This window comes from Anas platyrhynchos, chromosome 2, assembly GCF_047663525.1.
Source record: "Anas platyrhynchos isolate ZD024472 breed Pekin duck chromosome 2, IASCAAS_PekinDuck_T2T, whole genome shotgun sequence".
NCBI lineage: Eukaryota > Metazoa > Chordata > Aves > Anseriformes > Anatidae > Anas > Anas platyrhynchos.
The window spans coordinates 25,256,989-25,280,641 of NC_092588.1; positions in this window are offsets into that span (position 1 = coordinate 25,256,989).

Below are 23,653 nucleotides of genomic sequence, written 5' to 3' on the forward strand. Positions count from 1 at the left end.
GCATCTGAAGCAGGGAAAGGAGAAATGGACACTGCAGGAGGGTCAGAAAATGTTTTTTATTCCAAGCAGGTACAATCTCTTTACGTCTGCTCCTCGTACGTGGAACTTCCTCCATGTCCCATGCCACCAGCTGCATTCAGGCAGCCAGGGAAGGGATTTCTCAGACACTTTTCCCCCCTCCCAAGCACCTTAGCCAAAGCATCTAAGAAACGAGTCCCATGTGTAACATGAAACCCCAGAAATTTCCAATATTTGGATTTGGGTTCATTTCAAGCGATTATTCTCACACTGGTTCACTAATTTATTATTGTTTTGCACATTTATTCCAAGCTGCATGAGGCCTTTTATGGAGGTATTGGATATGTTCTCCCAAGCCCCTATTAACACTAATGGGCATTATGCAGGTGCTTTAGCACAGCCTTCACCTTACAGCGTTTTTGTTACCTTAACTATTGGAAAGTGCATTGCTGTGTACACTGGGTGCCAATTGTACTTGCAAGAGGTAGGAAATTAACAAGTACAGAATTAGCCCCCGTCTGAGATGCATGTATGAGTTATTTGGAAAATATTTGTTTAGTTGCCTTGGAAATAAATAGCTCAAACTTCAGAACATTTTTTAAGAGGATTCGATAACATGTTCCTGGATGTCCCCTAAGAAAGCCTAGTAAGAGCAAAATGAGTTTCCCTCATCCACTGTCTGATACGGTTTTAAGTGAACATGTAAAATTTCCCAGCACATCATTTCGTTGAGGATATTTTTACTAAAGCTCATTAGCTTTTTAAATATATTTTCTTGCTCTAATTTTCCTGTAGCAAGCTGAACTATGAGTCAGTCCAAATGAGATTTAAAATAGGTCTCAATTTTCTATGCATGTAACTGCTCTTAATTGCACAGAACAAGTTTAGACTGGCTCTGTCCAATTAAGACAAAAGGAGAAAAGGATAATTAAAAATAAATCATAACAATCAAAAGTTGCATTTGCAATTTTGCTTTAGATGCTCCCTCCTCCCACATTTTTGAAGTAATGCTTAAAAGAAATGGCATAGTATCTTAAAGATGCATTGTCCCAGATCTGGCAAAGTAAGCACACCCGTCTTTGTTAGGGTAAAAGTACCTATTTCCCTGATCTGATCAAACTTAATTGTGTGTCAAATTTTAATCTTTCTTAATTACAACTTCCTTCCTTTTTTTTTTTCTTTTTTTTTTTTTCTTTATGACCTTGGCCTTACTTTTCTTATTTAAAAATCCTTTATAGAGACTGTCTTCAGGAAAAAAATCACAGATACGCATGTAGTATTTTCAAGTTTGTGAAGGGAGAAAGAAGCAATTTCTGCAATAGTTGCAGTTTACTTCTGAAAGACAATGATTTGCATGGTTATTTCTTCAGGAGAATTTGTTGATGAAAAAGTTCTGTAATCTCACAGCTGTGATAAGAAGTATTTTTGGGCTAATACGTATTTATATAGTCCAATATTTATATTTTTTAATAAGAAAAATGCATATAAAACACATGCCTAGAACATATCAAAAGCTACTGGGTAATGTGCAAGGTACTCAGCTGCTTTTAAAAGAGCAGCTTACAGTTCAGAGCCATACTGCCCATGAAAGATTTGTTTCAAAATATTCATCAGGTTGCACTACCACAGTGCAGACCAAGGAATGAACATTACTGAGGGAAACCACTTGTTCTTCATTATCGATGTGTCATTGCTATTAAGAGAGCCAGAATAAATCAGTTTGATTCCTCTCTGTCTACAGTATTTGGTATACTTGAGAGACATGGAAGCAGGTGGCATCAAATACATGATGCTAAGATCTCCTCAATTCTTTTTTCCTGGGTAGGCTTCATCTCACCTGAGATTAATCATGAGAAAATCAAGCACCTGCTGTAAGTGAATCGACTTTTCTGTCTAGGAGGAGAGAGGGGCTTCATTCCGGAGTCAGTATCTAAAGCAAGTAACTGATGCATTGACAGATGACTGAAGATAAATAAATCCCACTTTTTGACTCCACAAACTAATAAATGTTTCAAGTAATCTTTCTGTAAGCTGACTTTGGGATGTCTGGAGCCAGTGGTTTGCTTTTATGCCATCTTCCAACTTATTTTAAAACTCATAAAGCAGGATAGCTCCATCAGTGAGAGGATACTGTCCTGATACAAATCTTGTTTAGGTACAGTAAGATCTGTAAGAATGCTGTTTTTAGTGTTTACTCCCGTAATAGTAGCTGCCATTCTAGCTTTAACCTTAACAATCTTGCTGTTCACTTCAGTTCGCTTTCTATAAGCATAATAATGCATGAAATATTCACAAGGCAAATAAAATTTATTTTGAAGAGTAATATTTACAGTACAGAAGCCAGCATCTTTTATCAGTCCTGTAGAAAAACATGAGCAAAAGATGTTCTCACTTTCCTAAGAAACCAAGACTTATGTGAGATCTATATTTTTGTCCATTTAATCTTCTGAGATGCATATTCTCTAATTTTGCATACTATTTTCTTTTCTTCCTGCTATTCCCTGAGAAATGCACAGCTCTGTCCCTTCCCTGGGCAGCATTAGCCAACACTGAAGTTGACAGCATCACCTCTGTGACAGTCCCAAGCTCTGTTGGCCCAGGCTTGCTCCTGAGCTTAGGTCTACCATGTGGTGGGGTGTTACACTATGGTACCAGCTGAGCCATTGAGCCAGAATAAACAGAATGCATTTTAACATAAAGGGATATAGTACAAGAAATATATTCTCGAGTCTTGGAACTGTAACCATGTGTTACCATATTGTCTTCCTTCTGCTCCTTCTGTTTCTTATTTTCACACATTGCTCCATTCTTTTGCAAATCTTTCCTCACAGAATGTTAAGAAACTGAGATCTACCTTAACTAAAAGCTGTTCTGCTTTACATCATATTCATGTTGTTGGGCTGACTGATATCTTTCATCTTTCACTTTTCTCATGGCTCTCGACATTTTATATCTATCTCAGCTTAGCTTCATTTGCTATTCCTTATACCTTCTTTTTGCCTGCTGTGACTGTTCCCTAATTATTTCTTTGTGCTTGGCCATATATTCCAACTTAGACTGGCATTACAATTGATAGAGCTATCATACATCTCTGCAGTTCCGAGATGGAGGAAAGTCAGGCTAGATTCCATTTCCTTGCCAATATATTATTTCCTTGGCTTTGTTTCTTAAAGTGTTTTCCGCACTTCATTTTAGACAGTTTCAGTGAGCGGTTCTCAAAGTGTGGTCTACAAATAACTGTTTGACAGCAAAGCCATGGTATGTGGTCAATGAGCCATGTTGCATTTAATGGTGTTTTCAGTTAATATTTTGATGATATACGTGCACAGAGGTACTTCAGAAATTCAGAGATGACCAGTCTGGAGCACAGAAATTCGCAGACCTGCTAGCATAAGCAATATAACTCCATAGTTTCCCACTGACTGACTTCAGGCACGGCATATTCTGCTGATGGAGTACATGCTGATGAGGGTGGCTTTTTAAAATTAGAACACAGAGCACCTCCTCTGCCACTACAAATCTGAACGCTGTAAGGTTGTTTTCCTTCTGGGAGACATAAGCAGAGATTGCCTGCTGGTGCAATCACCATGCAAAAGCCTCTTCAGAGGTCTCTTTTGAGAGCAAAAGCCAGTAGCCACTACATGTCTGACTCTTGTGCTAATGTCTGACCCATGTTCCCAGAGAAATTAAGCATCCTGTTACACAGGCATGCAGTCCTGTGAAACCCTGCAGCACTCAAAGAACTGCACTCCCTAGCCAGAGGCATCAAGATTTTTGGTTAAGGATCTGTGTGTCCTTCCCATCTCCTTTTTGTTATTTAGGGAAACATGCCAGGAATTAAGCTGCAAGTCACAGGAGGGGCTAGCTGCCACCTGTGCTACTGCTTGTTCCCCGTCACTTCTATGGCTGCAGCAGCATCTTGGTCAGGGTCCTGGTGCTGGACACAGTGCAGCCCCAGGTACAGATGAGACCATCCCGTATACTCCCTGGCTCTGCAGTCTCCAAACCCTTCCAAGACGAGGAGTAAATACACAATTCTGTGAAATTCTAAAACATAGATATGCCTTTTGTCAATCTGTTGTGAATGAAAAATAGCTTAAGAATAAGAGCCCAGAAAGAGTTGTGTGTGTATTATTATTAATAATAATATTATTATTATTGTATTTCATATTAGAAATCTCCCAAGAGCTTCTTTGCTGGCTTAATTTATCTAAGGAAAAACTAAAATGGCTTCTGCTTACCTCCTCTCTCCTCCCGTTTTTTTTCATATAAGAAAAGTCTGTTTATAAAAAGAGAGTAAGATCAGAACCAGGCAAGTTAGAATATGAATGTATCCCACCAAAAACTGCTGTGAAATTTCTGTGAGTGTTCAGAAAAGGTGAAAGGAGAGGCTGCATTCATTTTCAATATAATTCATACATATATGAAAAATCTTTCGCTAAATGCTCTTTCTTTGTAGAATTACTGTGAAATAGAAAAAAAAAGGGGGGGGATGGGAGAGAAAAATTTAAATTATTTTATTTCTTTTTCATCATATTTATTATTGATTTTTTTTTTTTTTTTTTGCCATGGTCATAAATTATATACTGTATTTCTAAGCTATGTTCTTTCCTGTCCTGACTTATGTTAATCAATGTGTTTGTTACCACACATCTTGAATATTGCATTTCTCTGGTGGCTGGCTTATCATCATCTATAATTATTCCAACTCCCAATTAGGTCTGAACTCTTCTGTAGCATTATTTACTTGCTTCTAGCAATGAGACAACATTATATCCTTTTTTCTATGTTGGTGCTCAAAACAAATTTCATTAAAAATTCTCCTGTTGATATTGGAGTCATTTCTTGTCCTCCTCGGGTCATTGTTCCCAGGGCTTCCATGACCTTTTATTCTCTATTATGTCTTTTATACTTATCTCATTTATGTAGTTATCTCTCTACCCAATTCAACTGCTATTTAATACTTGAAATAATCTCCACACATACAGCGAGTGCCATACATGACACAATAGCCCCATAAACAACACCACGTAATGGCACAACCCATCAAATCATGGGTTTAGAAACCTTTCAGAAGAGTTCTTTTGTGAATGTTTTTCTGAGTCATATTGCATGAAATCCTGATTACCCAGGAGTATACTCTCACTTTCTAACATCCCAATACCAAATATGGAAATAATGTAGAAAAATCCAACAGAATAGTAGGTAGAGAGACACAAATGGTTGAAAATGATTAAACAAGCTCTGCTGGTGGCCTGTGGATGTTTATGATTAATGTAGATTTAATCATCAGCATGTAATAAAAATTCATCTCTTCTAATTGGCTTTTTTTATTGATGCTTCTGCTGCAGAGAAAAGAATGTATTTCTTTGTATTAATGTTTAGAATACTGCAATTACAGGTCTGTGTGGTGTACAGCTAGGATGTGTGCAATATAACACATGTACTCACAACATATTTTAAAATGCTTCCCCAAAACAAGCAGTCATCATTTTTGTGGTCAAAAGATCCAAGGAAAAGAAAGAACCTGCAACACCTCTTTTTTTTTCTTTGTTTTGTTTTGTTGTGTTCTTTTTTTTTTTTTTTTTTTTTCTCTCTCTCTCTCTAATTATTTTGCACGGAATTGATTTTAAACAAATTTGAATACAGGCTACAAATCCTGGCTTTTGGGGCTGTTGAGGAAATGAAAGCCTTCACTGATCTGAATGAGAACAAACGTGATAAAGGCGTGAGGCAGGCTGATAAAAGACAACCCCGCTCAGAAAGAAGCAAGCCTTTTAAGAAATGTCTGACAATTATTTATTATTTCAGCTGCAGTATCCTAAGCACTCCATCCATGGTGCCACCTCACCAGGTACTGTAAATGTATTTAATAGAGTGACAAACCCTCCCTGAAAATTCAAAAATAAAGTTAGGCTTTCAGAATATTTTATTCTTGTTTTCATTTGTTTTTGTTTTTGTTGTTTTGGTTTGTTTGTTTTTTGGCCACAGAAAAGCTTCAAAGATTGGAAATTTCAGAATTACTCTCTTCAGTATATGTTCTGTGCTCTTTCTCCAATAAATGTTTGCAAGCTGCTTTGTGGCTCTATAACCCCATGTGTTTCTTTTTAGTCTAAAAGATAATTTACAACAGTAAAATAGTAAGAAAGTAACAAGAAATATATAACAAATCTTATCACTAAGCAGTATTTCCCTCAGCAATAATTGGCGCAGTACATCACTGATGTACAAATCAATGTGTACATATCCTTTCAATTACCAATTGATTTTGTATGGCTTTCCTTTCTAACAGGGCTTATTTGTTAATAAAATGAAATGTGAGTACCTGTTTGAAAATCTCTCTGTGGGCAGCAAAAAATAAATGATCTCAGGATTGTTAGAGAAAATGATACAGATAGGGGGAAGGGGGAGGGGGGAATGACACGTCTGTTTTTTTGTTTTCTTTTGTTTTGTTTTGTTTTCTATTGCAATAAGCATGTTCTTAAGGACAAGAGCAAATTGGCTTCAAGAAGAGTTGACCCCTAAAGGACAAGGTTTTTCCAGGTCCCACAGCAATTGGGGATGGTTTTTGGCATTCCCGTATCCTGCACCTTCATGTGTATTATTGGGGTTTGTTAATCATGGCATCATCCCTTGCTCTCCCCATCACCCAGAACCAGCTGGATGTAGTGGTTTGGGGATGTCTCTCTAGATACCATGTCCAAGGTCAAAGACGTAGGCGCTACTCACTCCATGCCACTGCACCCCGCTCCATCCCTACCACCCAAGGACAAAGCAGGACCACCATCCCACCCCACTCTCCACTAAACCACCCCTGGAGAAGGTGGCAAGGCCACCATAGGCTGGGAGGGCAGGACCCGTCCTCCATGCTGCGGGTCCCCGTCAATCAGGCAGGGTGCACGGGCCAGTGACGCCGCGCCGATTGTCAGCCGCATTGTTCTGCTCAGTGTGACGCAGCCGGTGCAAAACAAGCGGGACGGATGATTTGAAGTAATTGCTCTGACATAGACTGATTACTACAGTAACAACAGTCGGTTAGAGTTAAGGAGTAGCTTTGGCATATGGTATACATTTGTGGTGGGGGGGGTGGCAACGAAAGCTTTTTTAATTTTACAGATTGCTTTATGTTTCAAAATGCTGGCGTTTTCTTTTCCTTGGCTTTATTTAGAAAATATCAACAACAGGCATCTGAAGGAAAAAATTAACAAATATTGTTACAACTAAATGAATTCGAAGCAACATATATCACAGCTGTTAGGATATGCCATACAATCACAAATTAGTCATTGCTGTTATTGCAGGAAATACAACATTTCACCTCATAAACTTTCAGCTCAATTTTCCCGATTGGTAAAATCCAATTGGAGCCAAATTTCCAGTTGGGCCTGGAGCTACTTTTAAATACTAGGTCCTGTGATTTTGTACAGCCTAATTCTGGGGCTTTTTCTGCCACTGAAATGCTACTTACTCTGTGCTTGCATTTTTGCACGTCTGGCATTTACCCAGGAAAGCAGCTTCTGCACCAGGTACTGGTAGCTGTGCACCTGTTGGTGTAGGAGTATACAACTATCTGACCCCCAAATTCATTTTTTTTTCAGGAGATACTTCATGCAGGTATACAGAATAGATAGATATGCTGATAATAATGTACCCCTAGTGAAACCTTCATATTAATTAATCCTAAAACAAAAAAGGCTTGGCAAACAGACATCATCTTCCTTAGAAACTATATTGAATATTGTAAAATATCAGCATAATTGTATTACCATATATTTTAGATCACCTTTTTGGTTAGCAGGAGGATCACCAACTTTCCTTTTTCTTTTTCTATTTTAATACCTAGAGATTAACTGTTCTGTGCTGAGTACAGATACAACCCTCTTCTATCTCTATGCAGATAAAAATATGCGTAGTCGTGAAATAGAAAGGTAAAGAGATTTTTATTTCTATATTTTACATTACACTGTGTGAAATAATATATTTAATATTCTATTCTTGCTCACCTTAATCGTGGAATAGTCAATGAATATTCTGGAGTTCTTTTTATGAGGCTTACTTTGAAATGCAATGCAAGTTAAACAGTAATCAAGAGTGAACTCAGAAATACTTTCACCTTCAAATAAAAAGATATTTTTTAAACATAAAAATGTTCAAAAGTCTAATTTCACATAAGACAATATAAACTGTACAAGAATAAAAATGGGGTAATAACGTGACAAACTAGGAAGAGAAAATGAAAAGAAAGAAAAAGTACATCTGAAAGACATTGCATTTGATTTTATTTTTCTGTTCTATTTGTGGTCATATTTCTCTTCCCAGCCTCTCTGGCTGAAGTTTTAAAACATTATTTTGTAAAACACCCTGAAATGTATTCTCTGTGAAAGGTAGCATGTTAAAAAATTCATGGAAGTTTGTCTGTTCTCACTGAGTCCACTTCCAGTCTGCATTTTCTTTCAGTGCTGTGAAGCAGTTGAAAGTAAAATTAAAGCCATTCTTATTGTAGAATATTAACTTTTATTAAATTAGAGTTGAATTATTTATGATGCAAACTGTTTGATCTATACTATATCTGTCATGGATGAAAAAATCTGGATGGTTGAAACGTTATCACTGTTTTAAAGAAGTCAGAACTCTCTCCAAAATGTAACAAGCCCTCATGCTGTTTGAGTGTTAGACTTCTGTGCTAAATACCATGAGGAGTCTGTGTTGTTTCTCAGATCTGGGTTCTGTGTTTGGATTGCTGAATTAGGTGCAAAATAATTGGCACGAAATAAAATCGAGTGTACATCTGAAGAGCCTCCTGCTCACATTTTGCAAGATTAGTTGGAATAACTGGAAAAAATATATGAAATTTGTGTGTGTGTGTTTTTTTTTTTTCCACTTCCAATAAATACTGTTTCTTGAAAACAAAAATCTTATTGTGATTCATAAATTCAGCTTTGTAATTGTACACCTGTGATAGGTCAAGTGCAGGCCGGGATATGCACTTAATAAAATTCAAATATCATTACATAAAAGTTAATTATATGAATTATAAATTAGTCTAATATTATTATGTCATTTCAAGATGTGGTGAAAGAAAACAATATAGTCAAAATCACTTATACAATGGCTTAAAAGCTTAGGTAAGTACAAAGTGTAACAAAAATGATTACCCATGAGATATGTTCCATGCATTGCATTAGTCTGAGGAAAACACATTCAATGCGTGGCGTGACAAATGAAAATGCTTAAATTTCTTATTTTCATCCTACAACACTACCCCAGAGATTCATCCTGATCTGTTGTACAGGGTGTAATCTTGTTCTCTGGGAAATCCTGACCTCCCATGGGAGTTAGTCCCTGGCCTCCCTGTGTCCAGCCCTTAATGCACGGGTCCTTGCAAAATGACCAAAGCCCTTTTTGAACCTTAAATGCTGCTTGGTACAGTATATGTATCCATGTGCTTTCAAGCACATTTACAGCAAGAGAGCATCCTTCACAAAAGCATACCTTTAATCAGGACATGTTGATAATGATAACATATATTAGAAAACCACACAGAACATGGAGGAAAACTTTGAAAAAGGATGAATCTAAGCAAATCATACATATGATGTGTATGCAGAGGAGCAGGACTGCAGCCCATGAGCTTGTTCTGGTGGCAGTGTCACCCTGACACAGCCACACTGATGCTTGGGAGGGCCCAGAAGCTCTGACATGGCAATATGCAGACCCTGGTGGAGATCTGCGGGAGGTTAGTCTTGTGATTATTTTTTACTATTATTATTATTTTTATTGGGGGAAACTGGCTTTCCCACAGATTATCCCATACTAAGAAGAAAGGGTTATTAAAGTATATTAGTTACAAAAGACTCTTCTGAGGGTGGGAAGAAGTATGTTCTGATTTACTGAAGGTTTAACTTAAAAGTCACATTGTTGAAAGTTAAGTCCCTTTTAGCTGGCTCATTTGATGATTATATATATTTTTTTTTGTTCCAGTTACCTATTTAATAATGCATCTATGCATATATCACCCCTATTATTAATAGTAAATGTGCATTTCAACATGTCAAGTTTTCCTAGCCCCACTTTTGCAAATTTTTTTAATATAAAAAAGCAAAGGCATTTCCTAGGGCACATGCTGCCAGACACCCAGCATTTATCTTATCTTAGTTGATGACTTTCCTTTTATCCTGAAATGATTTGACAATGACTCTATGATTTCCTGTACAAATTACCCTTTGAAAGTGGCAGTGGCGCTTGGCAGCGATCTTCACTTAATTACTGAGTGGATTATTAGCATACGGCTTTTTTTCACCCCTTCATTTCTTTATATCTTCTAGATTGCACTGACAGTTCCCTTTCATTGCGTGCTTTAACTCACTGAATACTAAACATTATGCAGATTGCAGCTGAGAAGTACCCAGTCTACTCCAGCCCTCTTCCCGCACTGTCTCCGCTCTGCAAAGCCCTCCTTCAAGGAGAGTAATTTGTAGGTCAGAAATCAATAGTGTGTCTGGGAAGCACATTTGTGGGGTCTCTGCCTTCGACTGAACAGGAATTAATGTTTTAAATGAGTGCTTATCCTAGAGGGTAGTGAGTTGCGTATCTTCTTTTTTGTTGTTGTTGTTTCATTCTCTTGAAATAGTCTTCCTCACTAGATTTTACTGATTTTATCTTTTAATTCCTACTGCTAAGTGTCCATCAGGTAGTACTGATCCTACAGCTAAAATAACAACCATTTTTTCTCCCGGCCACCATCTCCACAGAAGGAGATCAGCTGAACTCCTTTGTCACGTGTACATTGTTTTTTATTATTTGTCAGCACAAGATAAATGTGAAGGATAAATCACAAAGATTTCCCTCTTGCTCTCTCCTTGTGAAGATCCTTCAGAAACTTGGACAGTAGGTAGCATGCACTTGCATGTATGTCATGATTTCTCCAGCTTCATGATGATTGTCTGCTGGCTGTAGAAAGTCCACACCTCACTTCTTTCTTGGAAAAGGTCCAAATTGCATCTCTTCCTAGGTGCCTTTTCTGGTCTTACTAATGAAGATAAATAGATTTTACTGGTTCTTCTGCTGTCTTGGCTGCAAAGACAGTTGATTTTGGAGCCACGCAATTCAAAACTCATACATGTAGATGATCTGTGGGACAAAACTGCCTTAATTTCACTTTCAAAAAGGGTTGGAATTTGGAAAAAATTGTCATCCCAAAATTAAATGAAAAGCTACTTTCCTCTCAAGTGGAAACAATATATTAAACATGTCATATTAAATATGTTCAAATACTGATGTACCTGGAAGACATGAGGCTTCTGTACTCTGTGCTCTATAAAAACCTCAACAGTCTGAGCCCGCAAAAGCCTGAGGAAGGCACATTCGTAAACAGCCAATAAACACCATAAGTTAAGAGATTGTGTAACACATTTTCTTTAGGACTTTTCTGTTTTATGGGAAGATTTGCCAATACAGAATATACCTGTCAACTATTCCTATTTCAGTAAATCTGTATTTTTAGACACAAGACTGCTACTGAAAATGTTCATCACTACTTTAAAGTCTGTTGTCCTTCATACTCACACTCTTTAAAGCAATCTACAGTCTATAAGTTGAGCCTCTATACTTAGCAAAGCTATCTATCTTTTTTGTATGTGAGCTTAGCAATGCCAGTCCCTCTATTTGTCTTGTTCCCTACACAGCTCATAATGCTCGTTCTCCTGTCCATGATCTCTGTGTTGCTGTCTCTGTTGTTTTAAAAATCCTTGTAGTTGTGTGGCTTGAATATAATACCTTCTAAATGATGTACCCACCAGACATGCTGGCTTCTCACATGATGGTCCACATGCTTGGGCCCTCATCTGGGCCCCCACCCTCCTCAGACTCCAGGTTGCCTTTTTAGGTCTTGAGTCCTATACAGAGACTGAGAGCAAAAGTACAGATGTGGTGGTCAGAACCCTTTCTCCAATCTCCTTCCATTGCTACAGGTGTCCAAGCAACAGATATAAGCAAGCTAATCGGACAGGTAACAGGCACAACTCGATTTTAGTTCCTCCACTTTGATCATTTTCTTGCTTTCCAAGACAGTCCCATTTCTCTTTTGAAGAACACAATTGGCTTCAGCCACGTCAGCACTCACCCAAGCTTTGCTTCATGTCCCATGTGTTGAGAAGATCCCTATATCACATGTATGATAACACAACACGTGTTGTGTTTGCCCTTGTGCTAACACAGCCAACTTGCAGTGCTACTACAAACTAGCTTTGTATGGGGGTTACCAGGGCTTCACCTTTCCTTTCTGTATGCAAAAATAGGGAGAAAAGCTCTTCAGCCATGAACAAATTAGTCCATCTGCTGAAACTTCACAGCCATATAAGACAAGTACTACAGCTCCAAAATCTGGGGGGAGGACTGTGCTAGGGATCTCAGGGTTGGTGCTGATGTCTTTAGGTACTGATCACAGTAGCAGATGTGGCATGTACTGAGACCCACTTGGGAAGCAGGACAAACAATTGAGTGGTTAACCTACATTGTGCTTCCTTTTGCTGTGGCTAAATGTTATCACTACCTGGGCTGTTCAGCTCAAAGGTAGCTCTGGTCAGTTCCCAGTGCACCGCAAACAAAGCAGTGAGTTGGGTTTGGAAACTGGATATGGAAAAGTACTGGGAAAAAAAAAAAAAAAAAAAAAAGAAAAAAAAAACCAACAACAACAAAAAAAAAGTGGGTATGAAAAAGTGTTGGGTCACTCTGCAGGGAGAAAGGTGCCTGTATGAGCACAGAGGTGCTCAGCAGTGTGACTGATAATCTCAGTGGAAAGGAAGAACTTGAAAACACAAAACCCAGCTCACTCTGCAATAAAAGCACACCTTTGCACAGGTGATTCTTAAGCTTCTTTGGACTAATAATCAACCCTCAGTTTCCTTGTGGCCACCATATTTTCTCACATTGCTTCACAGGCTTATTTTCCACACAGTAGTTGAATATGCTGTGAAGGCAATGTAAAGACAAGCAAAAAAGTGGTAAGCACAATACCATATTCTGATGGGTGAACACCATTTGGGGATCCACTGCCTCAGTGTGTACTCTGCAGTAGATTTTTAAACATTATTTAAAATTAAGCCAGCCCCTAAAGTATCTTAGCTCAGTTTAAACTGCAAGTAGACAAGATTGCCAACACATCTTATGAAAATCACAAGGTACTAGAAAGTAATATATGTATGATTCTTTTATTTATGTTTTGGAAAACTTTACAGAATCTCACACAGAATTTCTAGGTTGGAAGAGACCTCAAGATCATCAAGTCCAACCTCTAAGACATTTAGGGGACTTTTCTCAAGATTTTTTTCTGAATATGTAGACTGGATCATTTTTTTTTTTTTTTTTTAATTAAAACTGATATTCTATTGTAATAGAATGGACTGGATCACTTTAAGAAAAGAATGACTTTTCATGAGATTTACAATATAATTCTGGTGCTTGGCAGGACTGGGCGCTGGCAGTTTGTGGTGTGTCACAAGGCTGGAATTCTTTAGACCCTATGAAAGGTTATGAACCCCCGGTATGCCTGCATGCTTGCCAAACATTTTATCTTCCTTCGTCCATACCTGATCTCTGTCTCCAGAGGCTATCTGGAACAATTTGTTACAGGCAACCACTCATCATCATTGTAAATAGAGCAGTGTCTCAGACAGATTTTAATTTCTAGCACTTGCTGAAATGTTTGTACCTTTAAAGGAATGTACATTTCCAGCACTGTAGTTGTCATCAAGAGATCCTCTAGATAAAAAGTGCACTCCTGGGCTTTAAACCAAAGCTACAAAGAGTTTGCTCTAAGCAGCTCAAAAGAATCTTTCGAGGACATGTTAGGATAAATTGGCTCCTGAATTACCTTTTGCCTTTACTTCTCAGTCCCAGCTGGCTCTTTTCTCACAAAGGCAAACACACTTTAGCTTCTTCCATCTTAAAACTAAAACAAAATGAAGAACCCAGTCCTAGTCCTATACGTTTCTTCAGTTGCTCACCTCCACTATTCTGTTTAATGTCTGAGCTTGCTGCGCACCTGCTTCAGTTCCTTCTGCACTTCCACAGCTCTCATGTGCTGCCCAAATTGCCACCTCAGGACTCTGACCTCGTTTTTCATATTCTCCTGAAAGCTTGAGATGAATGTCTGTAACTCCTTCCCTTCTTCATTATCCTCATATGTGATTTGCGGAGGCTCTCTCTCATTGTATGGCCTTCAAAGGAGAATTTTTCCCATGTTCATTCTGGACTTTTTTTGTGAAGACATCATGATGTTCTGTTCTAAATACCCATTCCTTTACTTTGTAGGACTTCAGTAATTGTACTGATAAACTCAGGCTGAACCCCTGCTTTATGTAGATCACTTACAAATCTTCCTCTCCATTCTAGACAGACAGATGGAAACCCTTTTCTACATTAGGCGTATCCCAGATAAAACTCTCAGCTTGTTTCTTGAAAACTTTCTCACAAATCTCCAATTGTCACTTTCAGCCTAGGTTGGATAAAACAGCTATTTCCATTCTTCTGCCAAAACTTGCTTCTGTGTGCTTTCTCTAGTATCCTGTGCACCAGTACCACCACTCATGTAACTCAAGTGTCCAGCTCAGCTTTAATTGCTTTCTAGGACCTTGCAGATTGGACAAGGTCTATATTTCACACACACTATCTGAAAGATATTCCTGAGCTATAGATTCTCTAACATCTCTGTGAAAAAAAAAAAAAAAAAAAAAAAAAATCCTTTCAGTCTCTCATCATTATGTATCTCTATTTTTCCCTTTTTCTTTTTCTTTTCTTTTTCTTTTTCTTTTTCTTTTTCTTTTTCTTTTTCTTTTTCTTTTTCTTTTTCTTTTTCTTTTTCTTTTTCTTTTTCTTTTTCTTTTTCTCTTTCTCTTTCTCTTTCTCTTTCTTTTCTTTGTCTTATTCTTTTTCTTGTTTTTCTTTTTCTTTTTCATCTTTTCACCTACTAAATGAAACATAGATCTACTGGTAGTTCTACTGGTAGTTGTTCAGGTTATTTTTCCAATCCATTATTTGGATTTCATCATCTTTTCTAGGAATCTCTCTAATGTCTTCTTATTTTCACATTCAAAATCACCACAGCCTGTCCCTGCCTATAATTTCTCATGGTGTGAATGTGAGGAGGCCAATTGCCACCCCCACTCAGCTCACTTTTACTCCTGGCACTTCTCCAGTACATAAACAGGCATTTTCATCTTTTTTACCATATTGCTCCTCACAGAAAAAGGAAGTTCCTTATAAATATCTGCTCAGTGTTCTTGCCATATAACACTATTGTCATACTCACAACACCCAATGGTGGTCAAACAGGGTTGGGCAGAATCCTCCACCTTTCATTCTCATTCTCTATTGTATCATTTTCCTCTCAAGAAGAGGAAAAAAAAATAAACAATATTCTACTGGAGAATGGCCTTTCCATTCTCAATTTTCTTCTCAGCCCATATCCTTAAAAATAAATATATAATTTAAAAAATCAAGTACTTGGAGAACCGAACCATGGTTTAACTTGGTTGTATGTATGGAGGTTTCCTCTAAGAATTTTGATAAAGCAGCTTCAGTGGCTCTTAGTGCCCATTCCTCTGCTTTTCAGCTGCTACATATATACTTCTGGGCCTTACCAGAGCATTACAATGAGATGGAACTACCTTATACACAAGGCCATTTCAGAAGAAGCACAATCAAAGTGTTCAGTCTGGTCTAGCCTACACTGCTGGGTCTCACTTGGAGTTAACCTCAGATTCTCCACAGAACACTATTCTGTGCAGAGCAAACATACTTTTAAATGTTACACTTCTATTGTTTTTGGTTTTTTTTTTTTTTGCTCCCTTGTAGAATTTCATGCATTTTCTCCAGGAAAAAAAAAAATAATAATGTTCATGTTATGCTGAATTTGAAAAAAAATTTTAAAAAATGTATATCTTCTGTCATGTGGCACACATCTGTCCATTCCCTCATACATGATGTTTGTTTATTTTCTGAGAAGAAGTGAAATTGCAAGAACATCTCACTTATTAAAAGAAGAATGAAATTACCACTTTTTCTTTCTTTTTTTTTTTTTTTTAACAGAGACAATAAACAATATTTTTAATGTCACATCCTATTGTGTAAATTAACAAGTAAGCTTGGACCTTGCCACTCTCCATTAAAATCTCACTGTGGTTCATAATGTGGTAAAGCACTCCTTCCCCCAAGCCATTCTGTGGGTTAATCAGACTCAGAGTTATATAGAGCTGCATGTTTGTGTTTTTCCTTTCCTCCTGCTTATGCAAGAGACAAACAAGTTAAGTTGTGACACTAAGCTGTGTTACAGTGAGAGCAAACTGATGAAAAAGAAATTTTCTGTGAAACACACAGTAGGAATGTAGAACAAAAAAGCCACATTATGCTCTTTTGTATCCAGATCACTTTGCAATCACAAGAAATCAACTCATCTTCCTCTGCTTGCTACAGCCTGAAAGACCTTATGTCTGTCTTTATGTATGGCTTCTCTCTGGAAGGTGTCTAGAAAGTGAGGGGCAGGAACACTCTGCTACTGCAGCATGAAGGCAGAGTGGTTATTGTGAAGTTGAAGACAAGGAGACATCCTCTCTGATAGATTTGCTCCAAAAATCAGGTCTAATTCTATCAGGACATTTAAACAATTTCCCTTTAATGCCACATAGATGGTTTTTAAACAGCTTAGCAGGTACCATATGCATCAATTACAGTTTTATTGAGTGCTGCTTGCTAGCACTGCTGAATTTGGATTGGCTACCATCTGTTTAGAAGCCTGGAAAAAAACTGCTATTGCCTGAGATATCGTTGCAGGTTAGCAGTTTCTGTGATGTTCTTCAGAACCTGCCTTAAAATATCCTGGAAACAATCACTGAAATAGCAACACTAGACCTGAAAATGTATCCTTAACCTGAAGGGATATTATTGCAAGGCTAAAGTGGTAATGTAGCTGGGATAATAAACACAAACATGTTACTTCTTTATTATTTTAAACATAAAAGACACAACATGATAGTGGAGATTTATTATGCCTTTAGAAAAATGTCAAAAAGATAGCACACCAAAGTTTTAGGCTGCAAGGGAAAGGCTTCCAGCTTGGGAAGGAAGATGCTGACTTCTTGGATGAGGATGTTAGGTAGGTGAATATGAGCAATGATTAACTTTTCAGAGGAGTGCCCATGAGGTACAAAACCAAATTTCAGTGGAAAGTTATGACTGAAAAAAAAGAACTTGTCTTCTTCATTCTTCTCTGTTAATCGTACTATGTTTTTTGTTTGTTTGTTTGTTTTTGTTTTTACTTTGTTTATTTTTGTTTGATTTGGCTTGATTTGGTGTGGGGGATGTAATATCTATGTTACATTATCTCCATAGTTGCAGACAAAAGACAGTAATATATATGACAAATGGCCAAATGAAATTCTGGGACATAATATTTTACACAGGTTCAGAAGTTGAGCAAATGATTCTGAATCAGTCTTTGGTGCAGTGTGCTTGCCCTCCTTTTGGACTTAGATGTAAGAAGACTGAAATTCCTTTTACTTGATTGCAGCAGAAAGCTCCCTATTACATTGTTGTGGATTTTTTTTTTTTCAACTATTTCAAGAAACTGCAAATAGTTCCCTACAACTGTGTAAATGTCCATGCACTAAATCAAAGGTACACTGACCTAGGTATGTTCCCTGCAATTTTTATTTTCTTGATTATATGACAAACACGTAAGAGCTTATAAAGCACTTACCTTGGATGAAGTTGTAGGTTCCTTTTTTGTGCTAGATATATCTTTCCCAAAAATCACTTTCAATAAAAAGCTGAGCAATATAAGGAATTCAGACATAATGCTCCCTTGGCAGTTTACACAGCTCAGTGGAGGACACCTAATACAGTCTTTATCTCAACTATTTTATTCCAGCAAAGAATTCAGAGAAACTCTGAGCTTTCTATGAAAAAAACAAAACAAACAAACAAACAAAACTTCCAAGGGAATCACTGCTCTGTGCTTTTCTAGCACTTTTCTAGCTCCAGCATCACAGATGCAAGACATGTTGAAGTGCTTGCCCCATCCTGCTGCCAAAACCCATGGTCAAGTTTTGCTTTTTTTTTTTTTTTTTTAATTAAAAAAAACAGTTTGGCCTGTTTTGCTTTTTCTGAACCAAGGCTGTGACACATGGTGGGATTGGAACACAGTCAATGGGTGGTTCCAGAGGTGTGACATCGTACTACAAGACTTCCAGGGTAAATATTTGAATACACAAAGATCAAAATCATGGGTCTTCAGTATTTACATAAGTAAATGTTGACAATCACTCGTGTAAAGCACACATGTAAAGGTGTAAGCATAACCAAAGCAAATTTATTTGTAAATGCGATTGAATTTACATGTGCGTTCTGGGGGAAGCTAGGGGAGGGTGTTTGTTTTTCCTTTTCCAATTGTTTGGTTTGGCAGAAGTTGTGCCACCTCCAATCTTCGTATTGTTTTGCCTCCCTTTTTCAGTGTTTCCCTGGGGTATCTTAGCAATGGTCAAAACTATTTTAAGGTCTTTGTGCTAGCAGCATTTCTGAAGATATCTGTTTTGCCTTCTGGGGGGAAAAACACAACAACTCTTTTATTATGTAAAACAGTTACAAGAAAACAGATAAATACCAAGAAAAGGATTTAAAAAAAAAAAAAAAAAAGAGAGAGAAAGTACTTCTGAGTCAGTCAGAACTACGCCCTTTTCCTAGTTAAACCCCCAAATTGTGACATCCTGGTGAAATAAATAAACACTGAAAAGGCAAAAATGTTACAAAACAAAAATGTAGGTTTGGAATAGTTTCATCTTTTGAAGTTGTGGCAGAAAGCACGTTGAGAAAACATGCTTTCAGCATGAAAAAAAAAAAAAATCAAGCTCCTTTCAACCAGCATTTAATGGTCTCCCAGAAATGGAGGCTTACCAAATCTCCAAAATATGGGTGAATTGTCTTGGATAAGTAGGGCTGTATCATGCCGATGGACATTGCTTATACTTTCAGGATGACACCAGTGGTGTGCTCAGCTGGACTTGGCCAGAGTTTGGCTATAAAGATGCAGGTCTCCAGCAGTGAGTGTGTCCCTCCAGGCAAGCCCCTGTGAAAGAGGAATAGTTCTCCACTTGATGCTGAGACATTGGAAATCAGGAATCAGTTTTCTGAGAGCAGCATTAGCAGCATACATCAGCACCGCACAAGGCAGCATTGCTAACACAACTCCTGCACGCCTTGGTGGGTGCTGGTGTGTGCAGGAGGCAGACAGCATCATGCATCAGCTCCAAAAGTCAGGAAAATGCAAGGTAGAAATTGTACTGGGCTGATAACAGAAGAAAGTACCAATGTAACAGAGTTCTGCACTTCTGCCTGAGTTGGAAACGGTCAGGTAAGGCATATCTTAAATAAATAGTTAACATTTCAGGGAAGGGGGACAAGCAAAGGTTTCGATGTCTATACCTTGTATGGGTGGTCAGTTACTAAGCATATTATTTCCCTCTAACTCTGGCATTTGGGTCTTTGAAAATGCATTAATTTCATTTGGTTGTAAACCACTGGAACCATTTAAGTTATTGCCTGTGTTCTATTACAGAGCAAAAATTAATTGTCAGGAGCATAGTGATGGGTATCAGAGCTCATGAGGGGCAACCTTGTACCCATTGTAATCTTCAGGCTCTGCATCAGCTCCTGTGAAGCAATTTTCCCCTTATGACTGCTAAGTGGCACCTGGTCATCAGGCTTCAGGTTTCAACTACTTGTTAAATGGCCATCTTCATACACTGTCCAATTCAAAAGAAACTTTGAAATATGATTCATTGTTTGAACCTTTTCTGGTATTACTAGACAGCAGTTTATACTAGTGACAGGAAATTATTTGGAGGGGAGGGTGCCAAGCGAAAAAGTCCAGAATGTGTTTTAACAAGGCACTAACAATATTTATAAGTATAGAGGGATATACAGTTAAATACTAAACCAAATATCTGGTGCAAGAGCAACTACAAATGAACCATTGATTCTTTGGACAACTACACAGTGCTTCAGACGTCTTAAATGGTCTGCCAGGTATTGGATTTTAGGCTACATTATTACTGTTTTTCGTTGTTTTTCTCTTTTTTTTATGGAGCTGAAGTTTTCTTTAATGCTCTTTGGACTCCTGTTCCATCCTATGTAGTCCCAGATTTCAGAAAGCAAGAAAATACAATCCATGAAGCCATTACTTAACTTGATGTGATTAAAAAAAAAAAAAAAAAAAAAAAAAAAAAAAGTAAATAAATGTAACACACACAAACACAAATTTGATAAAACAAAATGAAATTACATGATGGCCTTTAAGAAAGGTCAGCTCAAAGAGGAAAACATTCTTCTTCAATATCTTTTTTCACAATTCTGTTAATTTGAACATACTTGTACCTTTGTAGTTGTAGAATGTGGAAAATTTCAAGGAACAAAAAGTAGTGGATTTAGGAACATAATTTTCAGATAATCTTTGTCCCAGTGGACAGGGCCTAAGTTATTCTACACTCTTCCCTATCCATTGTATCTTGTCAAAATCAGCACATTGACTGAGAAATCACAGTGGTCAAGATCTATAAGCAGCAGCTGAATTTGCAGGAAAACATTTGTTATTCCAGTCCAAGTTCTTCAAATCCAAACATCGGTACCAAAGAAAGTTTTCTGATTTTCCTTCATGCTCATCATTCTGTGCCTCCTGCTGAGACAAACTGCAGGAGTCACACCTACACCACATGGTATTGTAAGAGCACAGGTGGGCAGTGTGACACACTTAGTCAGGATCTATCAAGGGTTTTCACTACAGTCCGTCAATTCTGGATTTTATTACACTGCCTGTATTTATTTATCTATGTTTCATATAACACATTTGTCTAACTGGACCAAATCGTTTTTACTAAACTAACTTTGAACTGATGGTGTTCCTCACTCTGACCAAATCAGGAAAAGTTAAAAAAATAAATATAAAAATAATAAAAAATCTGTAACAGTAGCAGAGGCCAAGCTCCCTGAAGGATATATTCATTTCACTGTGTCATTCTACTGCAGTTATGCATTTAAGTAACTTTATTAAAGCCAAAGTAAAGCCACAATCGGATTCTCTTCAAAAGGTCATAAAAAGAGAGAATAAGTAAAAGCTATATTATAATTTATATTAACATTGACATAAAACTGTTTCCTCATTGGTAGCTTAAAAATGAAGATGATTTAGGATCTGAACATGTACAATTAATACTGAACATAACTAAGGATATTTTTTTCTAGAAGGGCAGAAGCCTGATCCTGAACTTCGGCTACTCCACCACCATGTCTTCAGCTCTATGAGCAGCCTTATCCTTGGCTAGTCAAATGAAAACACTCCTGGAGCAGTGAAAAGGCATTGGGAGGGGACAACCTAAGCAAAAGAGAAGCTGTTTACTTCTTTTACTTCTCTTCTTAGGGGTGAAGGTTTAAGACTTCCCCATCCAGAAGAAGGAAAAAAAAAAAAAAAGAAAAAAAAAGAAGAAAAAAAAAAAAGGGCAAAATGTAGAAGGACCTTTTCCCTCAGCTCTCACCGAGCAGCTTTGAAACAGAGTTTTCAAACAAATGATCCTACTGCTAATGTATTAGCAACATTCACAGGTGTCCTATGATCAGCTGAGGAAAATAAACAAGGGAATGGCCAAGAAAAAACTGTATTTTTGACAAATGACACCGCTAAGAAGCCAGGAGTAGTGCTCATTCATCCTCTGGAGGTTTGAGAAGGAGAAGACAAGTTGGGGAGAACCAGCTAGGAGCACCTGTCAGGTACAAAAACATTTATATGTCTTTACGGACAGTGTTTTTCTCCTAGAGTTTGGGCTTCTGGGATTTCATAGACAAAATCCTTTCCTCTGCACCTGGGATTGTATATGTAGACCTCTCCTACTGGGAGCTGGCAGCAGCTCCGGATCATCCCTTGTGATTTTGACCATATTTATCAGACCAACATGCCACATGTAAATATAAAATGAGCATGTTTTCAGCTCGTTGTTCACCCAAAGATATTCTGCCTGATGTTTGCAATAAATATTGCATGGACAGTACAGGAGTTGTATATCATCAAAACTTTACTAAATGTTATTGAGGAATTTCGGAGTATAAGAAAGTGCTCTTTGTTTAGGAAAATGGGGAAATCATTCAGAGAACTGTTTTTATTGTTTATGTTCAGTGAAATTAAATAGCTGTATGTATGCATATTTAATATACTATATATAATGTATGCATATATATATATACACCAATATATACATGAAAATATAAATGTAGTACACACAAGTATGAATGAATGAATCTCTGTTTTGTTTACTAAAGATGAGAGCTTTTTGTCAGGATCTCAGGATCACATTTTGATTAAATGCACTTCCAATATCTAACAAAGGTATTCTTTCTATTAAACAAATTTCTGATAAATAAGACCACTTGAGATTTGCGTCTGACTTAGCAGATAAACAAAGTAGATTGTAACCACACATATAAAGCTTTGTTGTCAATATCTTATTTGTTATAAAAAGGCAAAGAAAGATTATATTTAAAGACCAACCATGAAATATCTGTTTTGACACTCCCATTTTGAATCTCTTTGTTTTGGTTTGTGGTTTTTTTTTTTTTTGGATGGTTTGGTTTTAGTCATCCTGTAGCAAGAAACATCACATATATACAGTAATATATATATTACTGTAGAAATAGATAAATCAAACTGCAGGAAAACTTGCTGCCTAATATCATGATTTCACAGACAAATCAGCTTTGCTTTTCTTTATCCATTCTCTGGATATAAGCATTTAAGACCTCTTTCAGTAGCCATTAAGATCAATGAAAAACTGACATTTGTTCTAATGTATTTGAGCTTGATCAATGTGCAAGTAAAAGGAAAAGCAAAGTGATTGATAATTTATTTTACATTTTAGGTGCCGATTAAATCTGTTTCTTTTAAAGTCTAAACAAAAGACATAGATAGCAAACAGTTTCTGAATAACACGGTCTTTGTGCAAGAAGCTATGACAACTCCTAACACGAGAACTCACGCGTTGTATGAATAGATTTTTAACAGTTCACTAAATTTTATCTAAATAGGGAGCTTTACTGGGAGGAATTAGCAAGTATTACGATATTGCTTACAGTAGCTCAAGTAATGAGATATACTAGCAACTTCTTGTGGTCTTCATAAATTAACATTAAGCAGTTAAGAAGATGGGTACTGGAACTTACTAGCTGTAAAAGTTTGTATCCACTTAGCTTAAGTTTAGGACTTCAGTTAGAACTGTTTTTTGTTTTGTTTTGTTTTGTTTGGAAAATTCAATGATAGCATACGCTTAAGTGATAGGAACCACTTGCATCAAAGGGGGTCGGTGGTGGGGAGTGCTGATTTCTCATTTCCTCACCTTGGTAAAGAAAAACCTGTAGTTTACTCCCGGCAAATGGGATATAAAACATCTCATGACAGTTGTCCTTTTCTTTCCCTCCATGCCACTGAATCTCACAAAGGTGCTGGAGAAAAAGAAGATGCTGAGAGAGGTGCTGGCAAGGTGATGAGTGCCCACAGGGGTGGAAGATGCCACCGAGGGCAGTTTGCACTTGCAGTTTTACTACC